Source organism: Heptranchias perlo, chromosome 30 (assembly GCF_035084215.1).
Source record: "Heptranchias perlo isolate sHepPer1 chromosome 30, sHepPer1.hap1, whole genome shotgun sequence".
NCBI classification, from domain to species: Eukaryota; Metazoa; Chordata; class Chondrichthyes; order Hexanchiformes; family Hexanchidae; genus Heptranchias; species Heptranchias perlo.
In genome coordinates, this window is record NC_090354.1 from 25,826,901 (window position 1) to 25,843,569 (window position 16,669).

General features: G+C 41.4%; 2 protein-coding genes across 4 annotated transcripts in view; one reads left to right on the plus strand and one right to left on the minus strand.

The window, feature by feature from the left end:
* The window catches only part of map3k14a (mitogen-activated protein kinase kinase kinase 14a), a 56,269-nt gene extending 45,280 nt beyond the window's left edge, over positions 1–10,989 (minus strand). Inside the window, 1 exon segment of the mRNA XM_067969094.1 lies at positions 10,872–10,989. The gene's annotated coding sequence lies outside the window, so the exon portion shown is untranslated.
* Positions 1–16,669, plus strand: part of LOC137300008 (unconventional myosin-Id) — a 496,111-nt gene that overhangs the window by 16,603 nt on the left and 462,839 nt on the right. The gene's annotated exons all lie outside the window — the stretch shown is intronic.

Here is a 16,669-nt window from a genome sequence, read left to right on the forward strand (position 1 = left end):
TTTCAGAAAACTGAAAGTGGCAATGTACCTTGGTATCTTATAACTGCATTTAAAGGGGCAGTATTTTTACAAAGGACAGTGTTCCCTTTAAAGGAGTAGTAGTCCCATTAATGGGCAGTATTCCATTTGCTGACGGTGAATTGCTATCACTGTGTTTCGACTGCCAAAGACTGTTAATATACAGAGCAGTGTGATTTCCCACCAATCCACTGCAGATTAAATTCCAGTAATCTTGTTGAACAGAAGAAAGCCCAGCACAAGAATTGGCTATTTGACCCATCAAGCCCTCTCCTTTTAGAGCCCACCGCTGACTCCAGCCCACTCACTTAACGCTCCAATGGTCACAAGTTTGACCACAAGTTAGCGCATCCATTCCCCCATCACATCATCTAACTGGCTCTTGAATGAGTCTAAGATTTTCGCCTCCACTACTCTACCAGGGAGACCTTTCTGTGTATTGATCACTCTTTGCCTAAAGAAATTCTTCCCTACATTAGTCCTAAGCTTTCTTTTCACCAGTTTTAACCTACGTCACCTTGTTCTAGTATCCTGGCAAACTTTGAAGTGGATTAACTTTATCTCTGCCTTTTAATATTTGATATAACTCTCAGTCACCTCCTTCTCCGGTCTTTCCTCATAACTCATTCCTTTGATTCCAGGGATCAGTCTCATTTTCCTCTCTGCTTGAATATTTCCCTTATGCCTTGCTGGTGAAAACTGAACATGGTACTCAAGATGTGATCAAGCCAAAATTCCAGAATATTGATCTGTCTTCACTTCTCCTCTATTCAGCTCTGACCAGCTGCCCCCCACAGATGACCCTCTGTCTCAGTCCCAGTGACACAGGAATCATCACATCGGGTAGTGTATTTCACCAGCACAGTCTATATGAAATAGTTAATTTACTGACCGTTATGTTTTAGCATAATTCAATGTTTTACTAAATAATTTTGAACAGTTCCTATAACTGCTTTATTACAAAACTTCTTGGGGATAATTTTCACCTTCACCAATTGGGCGATAAACTGGCAGAACTGATCGCCTGCTCGTTAGAATCATAGAATCTTACAGCATTGAAGGAGGCCATTCAGCCCATCGTGCCTGTGAAGGAGGCCATTCAGCCCATCGTGCCTGTGAAGGAGGCCATTCAGCCCATCGTGCCTGTGAAGGAGGCCATTCAGCCCATTGTGCCTGTGAAGGAGGCCATTCAGCCCATCGTGCCTGTGTCGGCTCTTGAAAGAGCTATCCAGTTAGTCCCACTCCCCCGCTCTTTCCTTATTGCTCTCCAGATTTTTCCTTTTCAGTTCCCTTTTGAAAGTTACTATTGAATCTATTTCCGCAATGGAAATAAATATCGGGAGTGTTCTATAAGGGGTGAGCTATCCCCTCCGAAAGTTTACTCCTCAAGCGGTGAGGTGAACATTAGCCCCTTCATACACTGCAAACTGGGGGGATAGGAACCTAGTCACAGCGCAAAGTACAAACACCATCACCCCCCCTCCCCCCACTTCTATACAAAGCAGCACACATGTTGGACTTAAAATCTTTCAATGTAATAAAACTACTATATTTTTTACAATAAACTCACTTGGTTCTGTTGTCTATGTTGTTACTATTGAGCCTGTTTGTTCATTTTCTGCTTCCAACTGGTGACATCTCTGTGGTTTTCTCCTTTCTAATTGTTTATTTTCTACTTCTGTTATTCATCATGGAAAACCTTTCTATTGAATGTCAATTCTCTCTTCAATCTTTTTCCGCTAGAAAACCACAGAAAAACTTCTCCGAGATGAAGCACTCCCCCCCGCCCCACAACCCCCCCACCCTGACATTCCTGCCCCCCAGGCTCACGCTGAGAGGAAAGCAATGGATGACAGTATTGTTAGGTGCCAGCTGTGGCTTAGTTGGTAGCACTCTTAAGAAGGTCATGAGTTCAAGTCCCACTCCAGAGACTTAAGCACAAAATCTAGGCTGACACTCCAGCACAATGTTGAGGGAGAGGTGCCGTCTGTCAGATGTAGAGGTTAAATGAAGGCCCCGTCTGCCCTCTCAGGTGGACGTAAAAGATCCCACAGCACTATTTTGAAGAAGAGCAGGGGAGTTCTCCCCGGTGTCCTGGCCAATATTTAGCCCTCAACCAACATCACTAAAACAGATTATCTGGTCATTATCATATTGCTGTTTTTCGAGCTTGCTGTGTGCAATGTGGCTGCTGTGTTTCCTACTTTACAACAGTGACTACACTTCAAAAGTACTTCATTAGCAGTGAAACGCTTTGGGGCATCCTGAGGTCATGAAAGGCACTGTATAAATGCAAGTGTTTCTTTCTTTTGTATTGTTCAAATGTTGTAAATTCTGAAATGAGTGGATTATGATATGTTCCCAGAAGTGAAAGTGCAGAGAAATTTTCTGTACAAACTTGTAACTACACTCTGATATAGACACTCCTGGGCTTCTGAAACCTGTGGGATCAAGTAAAAGAGCCCACACGCCACTCTATTCCCATCTGTATTCCATTCCCAGGCTTAACTTACTTAATTTTCTTTCTTTTGTAAATCGATCTGCCCTGTGTGCCAAGCCCCGCCATTGACACACACCAAATATTAACCGAGCACCCACCTCTCCTGGAGCCTTGACGCTACCACCATTCACTGTGTCCTGGCTTCCCGCACACTTGACAAACCCAGCCACACCGCGCAACCGCCTCCTCAACCTGTGAGCAATGCCACGGGAGGTCTGCTAGTATCTTACGATATCTAGCAAATGGGAATTGTTACAATTAAAATAATTTCATCTCAAGTCTCAGATGGCTTTAAAACTACTCAAGCCAGACACTTAGAGATCATAGAGTCTTATAGCACAGAAGGAAGCCTTTAGGCCCATTGTGCCTTTGCAGGCTCTTTGAAAGAGCTATCCAATTATTCCCACTCCTCTGCTCTTTCCTCACAGCCCTGTAATTTTTTTCCTTTTCAAGTATTTATCCAATTGCCTTTTGAAAGTTGCTACTGAATCTGCTTCCATCTCCCTTTCAGACAGTGCATTCTCGATCATAACAAATTGCTGCGTAAAAAAATGTCACCTCATCTTCTGCCCCCCCCCAGAGTTCCTTTGCCAATTATCTTAAATCTGTGTCCTCTGGTTACCGACCCTCCTGCCAATGGAAACAGTTTCTCCCTTTAAACCCCCGAGCAAGATTATTTTCCTGTTGTTCATCTAACTGTACTAAATAAAGGATATAGAAGATGCTTCTGTTCAAAATAACTCATATGTATATTGTGCAGGCTGTTGGTAAACCAGTTTCCCCAACTACTGCCTCACCTAGTGCTCAGCCAGAGATCAAGAAATGCCATAGTTTCTGGCTCAGACAAAAAAAAAATTGAAAAAAATCTCCTTGTACAGCATTAAAAAAAAGTGGTGCTGAGGGTCATTAGTCCTAAACCAATCATATTCTCTTTTCCTGTTGTGACGCTCTCTGGTCTCCTTCTCTCCCCTTACTCTCCTTTTCAATACAAACCATTGTAAAGATAAAATGATTTTTAAAAACCCGCAAATGTCATAAATCTGAAACAAAAACGGAAAATGCTAGAAACACGCAACTGATCTTAAAATCTGAAACAGAATAAAGTCTAGTTTATCTTTCTCTTGAAGATGCTAACTGACTTGCTATGTATTTTCTCTTTCGATTTCTCTCCTATTTTAGTCTTGCCCAATCTCTCTCCCATCCCTCCATATTATAACACTTTCCACTGTCTTCTCCATCACTATTGTGCCCAGTCTTACCCCAATCACGACCCTAACTTGTCCCTCCCATCCCTACCAATCTTCCTCTCTCCATCCCTCCAGACGTGGGGTTGTCAAATACACAAAACTAATTCTGATTATAAAATAACATTGCAAAAGGAGATAAAAGCATACTACAAGACAGTCCTGGTCGTTATATGCAACAAAATTACCAGCATGTTATTTTTTTGTTCTCATCAGGCTGAGAGATGTTAGTGGAGTGGAACACAGTCTATTTTAGGCACCCAGTGTCTGCATCCAGCATGGCCAGTTCAGGCACAGGACAGCTAGATGGAGAATGAAGATCCCTCTACCTTACTCTAATGTGCTTCAGTCACACCTTAGTAGAGTACTCCCTACTCCACCAATGTGGTATTTTTCCACACAAACCACCCTAAGGCCTGTCTGAGTGGCATTGCCAATGAGTGCTGAATTAAGGACAGTTTTGTCCTGTACTTCTATGCCTACTAGGAACTGGATTGAATGACCTATAAATTAATTTCACATAGGTATCTCGCAGCCAACAGACAGAGGAAATTTTCATACCATTGGTCTGGGCTGAATTTGAGCGAATGACTATGAGACTCTATAACACAGTTCCCAGTGTTTATTTCTGAGTGCATTTATGATATTGCTACATATAATGACCGGTGCAATAATTTTCCCATTGTATATTTTTTAGAATAAACTCCGGAAACCCAATCTAATCCAGTAGAAATGCCTGAGCCAGCGCCTAAACAGTTAAACCAGGACAGCTAACGTGTAATAACCAGATTAATTTACATTTAAACATGCTATGATCTGTGCTGTTGATAAGATCCAAGATACCAGCGATCGTCACAAATTCCAGACGCAGAGTAGACAGTAATATAATGATATCAGATAGTCATTTATAGAGAGGCCGTTCCTTTTTTGTTGTCCTACATATAGTGCACAAGCATATACAAAATGAGCAATCAGCCCTACATAACTGTCACTCTAAAGACTCAACCTTGTCATAATGTTGAAGGGGCAGGATGTTTGCGCACTGTAAATTTACAGTAAGCAGTTTCACTACTTTTGTGAGATCAAGGGAAGTGGACTTTGGTCTACACAGCCAAAACTCTGCTTATCTTTATGTTTATCTATACACACAGGCCTCAATTCAGCCACAATTCAATTTGGTCACAGTCTCCTTGACTCTCGTAAACAATTTTACAACACCAAGTTATAGTCCAACAATTTTATTTTGAAATCCACAAGCTTTCGGAGGCTTCCTCCTTCCTCAGGTGAATGTGGAACTGAAATCCTCGAACCTATCGCATTTATAAATCACAGAACAATGCCTGGTGATTACAGAGAGTCTTTTCAACTGCCCGTTGCCAAGGCAACCAAAGGCAACCAATTTCAAAATAAAATTGTTGGACTATAACTTGGTGTTGTAAAATTGTTTACAATTGTCAACCCCAATCCATCACCGGCATCTCCACATCCTTGACTCTCAGTAGCCTATACTACTGATATAAAGCTTTCACTGTGCTCCAACCAGGACAACATATTAAAAGACAATAATACTGTTGCTAAGAGGGAGAAATACTTTCAATATAAAGTACTTCCTTCCATAAAGACAGAAAATAAGTAGGTTGTGATGTCCCAAAATTCAAACGTATTGCAGTGAGAATGTAGCATGTTGGAGGTATTGAGTATCGTGGTTGAAAAAGTTCCCTCGGGTGGACCTGCATCCCTCTTCAACATAACTGCCAATCCTAGCACCCCGATGCACTTAAAGAGTTCAGTAGAAACGTGGGGTTCAGATGATAAACTGCTCAAGCTTCGCTCTTGTAGTCTCACCTGAACCCCACGGTGTGATTATTGTAATTACTCCCTTCCTATTCAGTATTCTCCCTTCGAATACATTTTAAAAATTACTCATCTTATCAAGATTGCACAATGTAATATTACTCCTGCCGCCCTCCAGGAATGTACAGAACACCCACATATGTGACCAGATGCGTACGGAGTGCAAAATTCAGCACAACAAAACACTGGTCATTTATTTATTCTGTTACTTTCAAAGCAACTAACATCGAGCAAGTGTTGGAGAACTATCAGGCTAGTCACTGCATGCCAGCACTGCACCAAAGAAGGGAGAATTATGCTCTGTTGGTACCGCCCTGAACTAATGCTGCATGTTATATCTCTCAGCTACACACGGACTCTGCTAGTATCCTGCAAGACCAGTGGGTTCTGCTTTGCCAATATAATATACAATTTAATATATTAAAAAAATATCAGGGTGGAGCTAAATTGAGAATAAACATCCTTCAAAAGAAGATAAGAATATTTTTCTCTTGCCTTTTAGAGTGTAAAAAAATAAGCTGTATGTACAATCCTCACAAAACTCAAAAGCAAAGAGCTCGGAAACAATTCAGGATAAATGCTTTGTCAATTTTTTTTCTGAGTTTGTGAAAGGAAGAGGTAATTCATCAAATCAAATCTCTCTTGAAATCCAAACCTATCATCATAGTTGTGTTGCTTTTAAAAATTCTCTTGTGTGATTCAAATTCAACAGCAGTAATAGAAGCAACAGCTGGTTTTGAAATGAGGGTGGACAGAAGAAACCCTTTAGATCCCTATGAATTGCAGACTGACAGAAATTAGACATTCTGTAAGGCTGCACGTACACTACAATTGTGGTGTAAATCCGGATTCAGAGGCTGATCTGCCTCTGAAGTGAAGTGGGCCGGGATCTCCCTCACTCCAGATTCACACCGCAAGTTCTTAGCTTTGCACTGGACACTACAGTTGTTATGTAAATGCAGCCTAAGAGCTCTCGCAACCACACTGCACGTAAATATACAGCTGTGAAATTTTAATGCAAATAAAGGTTTCCTGCCTTCACTGGTGGTAGAATCAGCAATAGTGATTACCTCATTAACAGCCTGTCGATTAGAAATAAAGCATTGAATTTTTTAAAATTAACTGCAAGAGGAGAAATAGTCCTGATATCCTACCTGTGGCCCTATTTTGAATGCAGAGAAGACTGGGACTTATGGTTGCCAACCCTCCAGGATTGCCCTGGAGTCTGCAGGAATTAAAGAAAAATTCTCCGGGGCACTGCTGCGAGCAACCCTGGGAGAAACAGCATGGGGGCATTAAAAAATTGTGTGTTTTTTAATTTTCTTTCAATGTTTTTGTTTATTGGTTATAAAAATATTGGAGATGGGAAAAAAGGATGTATGACTGAGCGGGTCAGTTGGAGGCGGGAGGTCATGTGATGAAACCTCAAGGGACACATCCAACAGAGTTGGCAACCCTACAGGGACTGTGAACTCTCTGTCAGCACTTCCCCCCACCCCCCACCCCCCGACTGACCCCATTCCCAGGGCTGTATAGGCTACAGTGAAAGACGTCAATCACACGTGTCACTCCAGTTGGCCCAGAGACTGGTCAGAAAGAAGCATGATCAGTTGCTTCCTTAACCAAAAATTTAAGTATATTCAGAAAAAATACTTTTATGAATGCATATTGAATTAAAATTTTACAAGAAATTCAGCGCTTCTTTACCACAGAACAATGTTTACATCTGTAAAATTATATTGTGAAATATCACCAGAAAAATAATCTCATATAGTATACAAATATATACATTCAGCATCAAAACAATTCTGAAGCATACATTATACAGTAAATAAATGCGTAAATTGAGCTGTGTTCAGTAAGCTGATCCAAACACTAGAACCAGAATGATTTAGTCACATAAATATATCTTAGAATCTACTGAACTATAGATAAAGTCTGGTTTTCAAAATGCCCAGGCAGATACAGATGAGGAAGGACATTCTACCCAGCTCATCCATCCAGAAACACCTCACAGTCACACGATCTAACTTTTCTTGGGTGATTTCACTTCGACTACTCAGAGGTCCATTCTACAAGCTGGTGATGGATATAAACCAACACCTTTGATTTATATAGTGCCTTTAATGCAGAAAGAAAAACATCCCAAGGCACTTCACTGAGGCTAAGGAAAGAAGTCTAGGATTGCCTTTAGCTCAGTGTGACACAATCAATCTCTTACCATTAACTTATACTCTTATTGCGATCTAATTCTGAAATGGTAACATTGTTGTATTAAAAGAATAGCAAAAGTGTGGATGAATAATCAAGGACTTGCCTTCAAGAATGAACCTGTGTTGTTGGTAAGCAGTCCCCAAAATAAATTTAGCCAATACTGATCCTCTATACTGGTCAATAATCCTCTTGAATATTTAAGAGAAGTCCCAGAAGCAGATTGTTAAAACCAACTGAAAACACTTCCTTGTCAAACTCAGTGCTGGAGTTTATTTTACTCAAAGACCATTGTCTTAAAATAATAACACCCACTGAAATAGAGAATGGGATTAAACTGTAGAATTGAGTGCAGAACCAGTGTCAGAAATAAAACCTATATAAACTCTGCTGGTTTAGCAGAAGGTGACAAGCGGTGTTCCTCAGCGATCTGTACTGGGGCCTCAGCTTTTCGTCACATATATATCAATAACTTGGATGAAGGAATACAGAGTTGTAGATCCAAGTTTGCAGATGACACTAAGTTGTATAGATGGGAGCAGCAAGTTACAAAGGGACATAGACAGATTAAGTGAGTAGGCAAAACTTTGGCAGATGGAGTTCAATGTGGGGAAGTGTGAGATAATCGACTTTGGATCCAAGAAAGACAATCGGAATATTTTCTAAATGGCGAGAGACTAGAAACTGTGGCTGAGCAAAGGGATTTGTGTGTTCAGGTATATAAGTCACTAAAAGCAAAAAGTAATCAAAAAGGCTAATAGAATGTTGGCCTTTATCTCAAGAGGGCTGGAACACAAAGGGTTGGAAGTTATGTTTCAATTGTATAGAGCCTTGGTCAGACCTCATCTGGAGTATTTTGTTCAGTTCTGGGCACCTCACAAGGATATATTGGCTTTAGAGGGGGTACAGCACTGATTTACCAAAATGATACCGAGGCTTGAAGGCTTACATTATGAGCCATGATGTGGAGATGCCGGTGATGGACTGGGGTTGACAAATAAAATTGTTGGACTATAACCTGGTGTTGTAAGATTCTTTACATTATGAGGACAGGTTGCAAGAACTTGGCTTGTAGCCTTTTGAGTTTAGCAGGTTGAGGGGCGAACTAATTGAGGTGCTAAAAATTATAAAAGAATTCTATAGAATAGATACAGGTAATGCAGAACAAGGAGGCACAATCAGGATTAGAGCTAGGCCATTTTGGAGCGAAATCAGGAAGCACCTTTTCACACAAAGGGTAGTGGAAATGTGGAATTTTTTCCCCCAAAAGGCTGTGGTTGCTGGGTCAATTTAAATATTCAAGACTGAGATCAACAGATTTTTATTAGGTAAGGGTATCAAGAGATGGAATCAAAGGAGAGTAAATGGAGTTGAGGTACAGATTAACCGTGATCTAATTAAATGGTGGAACAGGCTCAAGGGCCTTGAGACAATCTGGGAGATGTCAAGTTTTCAATCCAAAATGATCTGAGGAGTTCAAGCATTCAATTAGGATCTTTGCAACAATTTCTGGACCATGAGTGGCTGATCAAGAAGTCTTGGAGTGACAGATCCAGTGGGTTTTAACCATCCAATGAGGCAGGATTTAAACATCAGTCAGACAGTCTTAAGCAGCTTCGAGTCATTGATCCACAAATTCTTGTCTCCTGAGGTAAATGCTGAGTAGTATATCCACAGAGATTTAAGCATTTCTTAGGAAAGCTTAGGCTGTTGTTTAGGGGAACCATAATTATGTCATGCCAATCTCAAATTCTCAAGTATCCAAGGTGCAAGGCCTTAAGTTGCCAACTCAATTGTCTAATGGGAGGTGGCGGGTGTGGCTTGAATGTTCATCCAGTAATTTGTGGGCAAGGGGCTTTTTCACCTGTTCAACTTATTAATTGGACCCTTCCCAAACTGTAGGAAGGAATATTCTTTTAAATTCCACCACCTCTATGGCTGGATTTATACTGCACACAAACTGGGAACTTAAACTGGCCTGATATGGTCACCTGCAGAGGTCTCACACCAAAAGGCTGTAGGATGCTCAGGAGTCCACTGAGTTATGCACCACTTTTGCAGTGATGTGCACCCAAAACGACTTTGCATCAATGCAAAAGTGGTGGCATAAATACACCTTAGATGAACAATTATTGTAACACGTATAATACAAAATAAACCAGTTATTCGCATAACTGCACATCACAGTGGTACTCATTTATAGTTGGCACCTTGTGTTGCTGTGTTTGAAGTTATAGACCGTCAATGCACTTTACATTATCTTGCATGCAGGGAGTTCTGTTGCACTAAATTAAACTTGTTGCATGCACTTTGATTATGGATTTTTTCTGAATACCATAAAATGGCGGCAGAAAATACAACTGATATGCAGAACAGCTTCCTCGCCCCCCCCACCTTGTGTGTCCCAGGCTCTGGCAGCGGGGTGGGGGGTGCCAACAGCGGTTGGGCATACTGTACATGGCATTCCAAATGAGAAATCTACTCCAACACTAGACCACAACGATTCAAACATACAAACAAATTCCGAATGCAAAATAATTCAAAAGTTTCCACTACAAACTAACTCTTATATAGTGGCCTAGTTAAACAGACAGAAATAACCCATTGTTCAGCCCTGGAAAATCTCCAGTTATTCGCAGCTAAAACAATACAATTTAAAACACTAGTACTCATTGCATATTTAGCAAGTTTCAATTGAAGAACTAAAATGTTCTTCAAATATTTGACAAAATATGAATGCATCAATGCTGATTGGAGAATGTAGGAATTCTGCATGTGAAATATATGAAATATGACTATTGGTATCAAAATTTACCAAGAAACCAAACTAGATGCTGCAATAAAACCAGATGAAGAGACCTGTACCGTTAGGAAAATACTGTCACAAAATGTCCTCGATGCTGATTAACAAACTTCCTCTTTTTTAACCAAAGCAGCCATTTTATACTTTACATTTTGTCAAACTCACCAGGGGTTAAACAAAACCCTTCCCAAATCAATAATGAAATAACCATTCCCACCAAAGCTTCCATCCAGAGCCTCACCTGGGTTTCCGGGGCAGGTGAGCCCCAGACAAGCTGATGGTCTCTCTTTATTTTCCTCTCTTTGACCTAAATCAAATGGTGAGAATCGATGACACTTCTCATCCGTGGGACCTCGGAGCAGCTTCGAGCTGATTAAATTCAAAACTGAAACTGAGCCTTTTATTGGGGCTAAAAATATACGTTACAGAATCAGCCCACAGAACCCAAGAGTGACACACACTTGTACCAAGTGAAGGACACCTCAAAATGTAACCGGCTTCGGTGAAGATTTGTCTAATGTTATATTTTTCCTACATAAGAACACGAATTTATTATTATAACATTGCATTTGATTTCCTGTTGCTTGTGTTTACTATGCTTAAAATGAACGTGAATTTCCAATCTGATCTCTCCCTCTGCTGAGCGGCAGCAGCATTACAATTGGATTTGCAAAGATTTGTTTTCTGGACTCAACCTTAAGAAGAAAGAACTTGCATTTATATAGGGTCCTTTTACGACCTCAGGGCGTCCCAAATGGCTTTACAAGCAATAAAGTACTTTTGAAGTGTAGTCACTGTTGTAATGTAGGAAACGTGGCAGCCAAATTGCGCACAGCAAGATCCCACAAACAACAATGTGATAATGACCAGATAATCCGTCTTAGTGATGTTGGTTGAAGGCTAAATATTGGCCAGGACACGGGGGAGAACTCCCCTGCTCTTCTTCAAAATAATGCTGTGGGATCTTTTATATCCACATGAGAAAGCTGATGGGGCCTTGGTGTAGCGTCTCATCCATAAGACAGCATCACCGACAATGCAGCGCTTCCTCAGTACTGCACTAGAGAGTTCAGCCGAGATTATGTGCTCAAGTTCTGGAATGGGACTTGAACCCGTAACCTTCTGACTCAAAAGGCAAGAGTGCCACCAACTGAGCCACGGCTGACACCATGGCAACAAAATCATTCATTGCATGTTACATGATGTAGCTCCCGACATTAAACAGACGATTATCTGACTTAATACTGACTTATGAAATTCTGGGATACAGTAGGATAGTCAGGATTATTCATTAACTAGTCCGTCGTCTCCAATTACAGAATACTGATGCACAAATAGTTAGCATGCAGGTACAGCAAGCAATTAGGATGGCAAATGGCATGTTAGCCTTTATTGCAAGAGGGTTGGAATATAAAAGTAAGGAAGTCTTACTACAATTGTACAGGGCTTTGGTAAGACCTCACCTGGAGTACTGTGCACAGTTTTGGTCTCCTTATCTAAGGAAGGATGTACTTGCCTTAGAGGCGGTGCAACAAAGTTTCATTAGATTAATTCCTGGGACGAGAGGGTTGTCCTATGAGGAAAGGTTGAGTAGAATGGGCCTATACTCTCTGGAGTTTAGAAGAATGAGAGGTGATCTCAGTGAGACATATAAGATTATGAGGGGGCTTGACAGGGTAGATGCTGAGAGACTGTTTCCCCTGGCTGGAGAGTCTAGAACTAGAGGTCGTAGTTGCAGGATAGGGGGTCAGCCATTTAAGACTGAGATGAGGAGGCATTTCTTCACTCAGAGGGTTGTGAATCTTTGGAATTCTCTACCGCAAAGGGCTGTGGATGCTGAGTCGTTGAGTATATTCAAGGCTGAGATAAATACATTTTTGGACTCTAGGGGAATCAAGGGATATGGGGATCGGGCAGAAAAGTGGAGTTGAGGTTGAAAATCAGCCATGATCTGATTGGATGGCAGAGCAGGCTCGAGGGGCCTTATGGCCTCCTCCTGCTCCTATTTCTTATGTTCTTAACTAACACCTCATAAAACCTAGCTGCTAAAGTAAGTAATGTAATTAATTTGCATCAAATAAACATTTTTGTATATATGGAGCAACTTTATAATGACATAATCATCAGTTCAATGTCGGCAAGACTGAAACCATTGTCTTTGGCCCTCACTACCAACTCCATTCACTTGCCACTGATTTCTTTCTCTTCGCCACTGTCTCAGGCTCAATCAGACCATTGGCAACCAGCATATCATATTCAACCTTGAGTTTAGATTCAGACACCATAATCCTCTGCATCACAAATACTGTTTAATCTCACCTCTGCAACATTTCCCACCTCCGCCTCTACCCCAGCCCCATTACCGCTGAAACCCTCATACGTAGCTTCATCATCTCCAGATTCAATTACTCCAGTGATCTCCTTGACAGCTCTCTATTCCTTTTTTTTTTATTCGTCCATGGGATGTGGGCATCGCTGGCAAGGCCAGCATTACCACCCTCCGTAAACTCCAACGTGTACAAAACTTTACTACCTGTATCCTATCGTTCTCGTCCACCGTCTCTGTCATCTTCTTCTCTTCTGTGCCTAGTAGCACACAAGATAACCCATTTCGCCCACTGCCTTACATCCAGCAGATTGTGCTCTGGATTGTTTCTGTAATTAAGTCTCTTTTTATGTGGTCAGGTCATTAGCCTGACTCACAATTCCCTACCAGGAGAGCTGGCTAGATGTGATGTGGCGAGGGGGGTCACTACTCCACTCCCATCAGATGCGAGTACCCCAGTATCTAAAGGCTGGAGCTCTGGTCTCCTGCTCGCTGGGGTACCCCTGTCCCTTATCCTATTAGCTCCCTATTCCCCAAAGCATTAAATTTAACATTCTCATACTCACTGTTATATTGCTCCATGGCCTCACCCCACTTATCTCTGCAATCCCTTTTAACACTATATTCCCCACCAGATCATTCCATTCCTCTACCTCTGAGATTTTTTTGCCTCCCCTCTCCCTTCGTTACATCATTAGTGGCAGAACCTTCAGCCGCCTGGGTCCTAAACTGTGGAATTCTCTCTATAAACTTCCCTGCCTCTCCACCTCCCTCCCCTCCTTTGAAAACCTTCTTGAAACCCATTTCCTCAAACAAGCCTTCAGTATCCCTTCCCAGCCTCTCCCTTTCTGGCTTGACACCATTATGCCTAACTGTGAAGTGCGTATGACATACTTTATGTTAATAGCGCTATATAAATGTAGCTCTTATTCTAATGCTTTACATTGATCTAATTTATAATGATTTGCTTTCTAACAAATCACTTGATATGATACCTACCCCAGCATTCCTCACAAAAATACATTTAGAATATCTTCCTTCTTTCATATAACATTTACTTTCAATTCCCCAGTGAAGGGAGAAATGTACTCTAACTGGAAACCCAGGGCAAACAGTGGGTGCATGTGGAAACCGTTCTCCTAACCGAGAATAAGCCAATAGGCATGACAGAGAATCTTAACAAGCACCACCAAGCAAATATTCTACAAAGTCCAAGATGTTTTGGTAGCAAAGAGGAATCCATCAACAACAACAATTTGCATTTTTATAGCGCCTTTAATGTAGTAAAACATTCCAAGTTGCTTCACCTGAGCGTTATCAGACAAAAACTGACAGAGCCAAAGAAAAGGAGATATTAGGAAGGGGGACTAAAAGCCTAGTCAAAGAGGTAGGTTTTAAGGAGTGTCTTAAAGGAGGAAAGAGAGGTGGAGAGGCGGCAAGGTTTATGGAGGGAGTTCCAGAGCTTAGGACCTAGACAGCTGAATGCACAGCCGCTAATGGTGGGGCAAAGGAAGGGGGCATGCACAGAGTGCATCTCATCTTATCACACCACAAATTTTGTGAAGAGGGAAGAATCTCAAAGTTCAATAACTGATTGAAATAAAAGGAATTAAGCCTTCTCTTGTTTCTGTGTTGATCCATACTGGTAACCAGGCTGAACCATTACATCTGGCCATAACGTGGAGACAGCTACATATTCGGTTTAGGGCCAAAGGAACAGGATCAGTTGTCAAACAGTAGAGTAATAAATTTCACTCCTACTCCCACAAATTGTTTTGGTCAAACTACACAGTGATTTAATCTGGACAGTTCCTTCGTACCTTCGAGTCACAACAGTTTGGATTGATGTCTAAAGATAACGTAAACTCTGGTCGAAATAAATGAGAACCTAGGAGGGAAGGGAGGTATCCTTATCGTCATGTCATGGAGAATGTGCAGTGCCTATTCCTGCTTTCTGCACAACAAGATTATACCAGCATAACGTTAAGATGCCTCAAGCAACACTTTAGTTTAAGAGGATTTTTCCTGCAAAGAAGCTTGGCTATATAAAATAGATTTCAGTTGAAGCAATTAATCCTATGTAGATAACAGATTTAAGAAAGAGCTACCTGAATATCTGGTTAAGAATGGGATTTACAGTTATAGTGATAAGTACAGATAAAGATAATTGAATATTTGTGGCACACAATGATCTTTGAAGTGCTAATGAAGGACTGTGGACTTGGAAGACAACTGAACTTTGGTTGATGTCAGGGGAGGGGAGTAAGAGGCCAAAAATTTGCAGGATGATTGCTCAAGAAATTGAACAGGTTGGATTGAGTCTGTGACGGAACGGATTGTAACACAGCACAGAAAGGAACAGGTTCAATAAGCTGAATGGCTTTTTCCCGTTTCTTGCTTTTTTATGTCCTTTCCCAGCCAAAGACGCTTTCATTCACCATATCAAAACAGAATATGCGCAATATCGACTCTTACGTTATTTTACATTTTCACTTGTTACAGGTAAAAATTGGGCTATCATGTCTGGCAAAAAGCAATGCCAATAGTTCTGGTAACATGATAAATAAGCAACCCATCGGTCTGAGTCATGTCCTCAGCCTGTGAAGGTTGCAAATGGTAATTGGAAGTGGGCGTTGGGGTTTCAGATACCTAAACTTGTGTGTCATGCAGTTTGCCAACAGTAGTCTTCGTTGCTAGGCACTAAAAGAGGTCATTATACTATATTTGGGACAGCACCCTGTGTGTAGATGGTTACTCCATTATGCATCGCAGGTTAAATTTCTTCCTCTTGCATTCAGGGTAATAGCATCTGACAGCTGATGCTGTTACCCTCTCCTTTAAGAGAGCAGCTGTGTTTGTGCAACAACAACTTACAGTAATATAGAACTCAACACGTAAAATAATATTTCAGAGCACTTCAGAAGTGGGAGAGGTGGACACCAAGCAGAAGCGAAGGAATTCGCAGGACAAGGGGGGAGGAAAGGAGACCAAGGAAGAGATTGAAAGGAAAGGTTTTTATGAGGCTTGTGAAGACAAGGAGAGACATTGATGCCAATCAGAGTGTAAAACTGCTTTGAACAACTGTGCCGCTGAGTTTCCTTGTCAGAAAGCAATCTTGCTGACAAAGTAACTCGTTGAGTAGTAATCGAAGGTTTCTAGAGCCCCAGGTCATGATTAAGGAAGCTATGTCTGAAGTTAAAACCTTGGCCAAGGAGGACGCTGCAGCAAAGAATCATAGAATCATAGAAAGTTACGGCACAGAAAGAGGCTATTCGACCCTTCGTGTCCGTGCCAGCCGAAAAAGAGCTATTCAGCTCAATCCCACTTTCCAGATTTGGTCCGTAGCCCTGTAGGTTACGGCAATTCAAGTGCACATCCAAGTACTTTTTAAATGAGGTACTGCCTCTACCACCCTTTCAGGCAGTGAGTTCCAGACCCCCACCACCGTCTGGGTGAAAACATTTCTCCTCAACTCCCATCTAATCCTTCTACCAATTACTTTAATTCTATGCCCCCTGATCACTGACCCCTCTGCTAAGGGAAATAGGTCCTCCCTATCCACTCTATCTAGTCCCATCATAATTTTATATACCTCAATTAAATCTCCCCTCAGCCTCCTTTGTTTCAAAGAAAACAATCCCAGCCTATCTAATCTTTCCTCATAGCTAAAAGTCTCCAGCCCTGGCAACATCCTCGTAAATCTCCTCTGTACC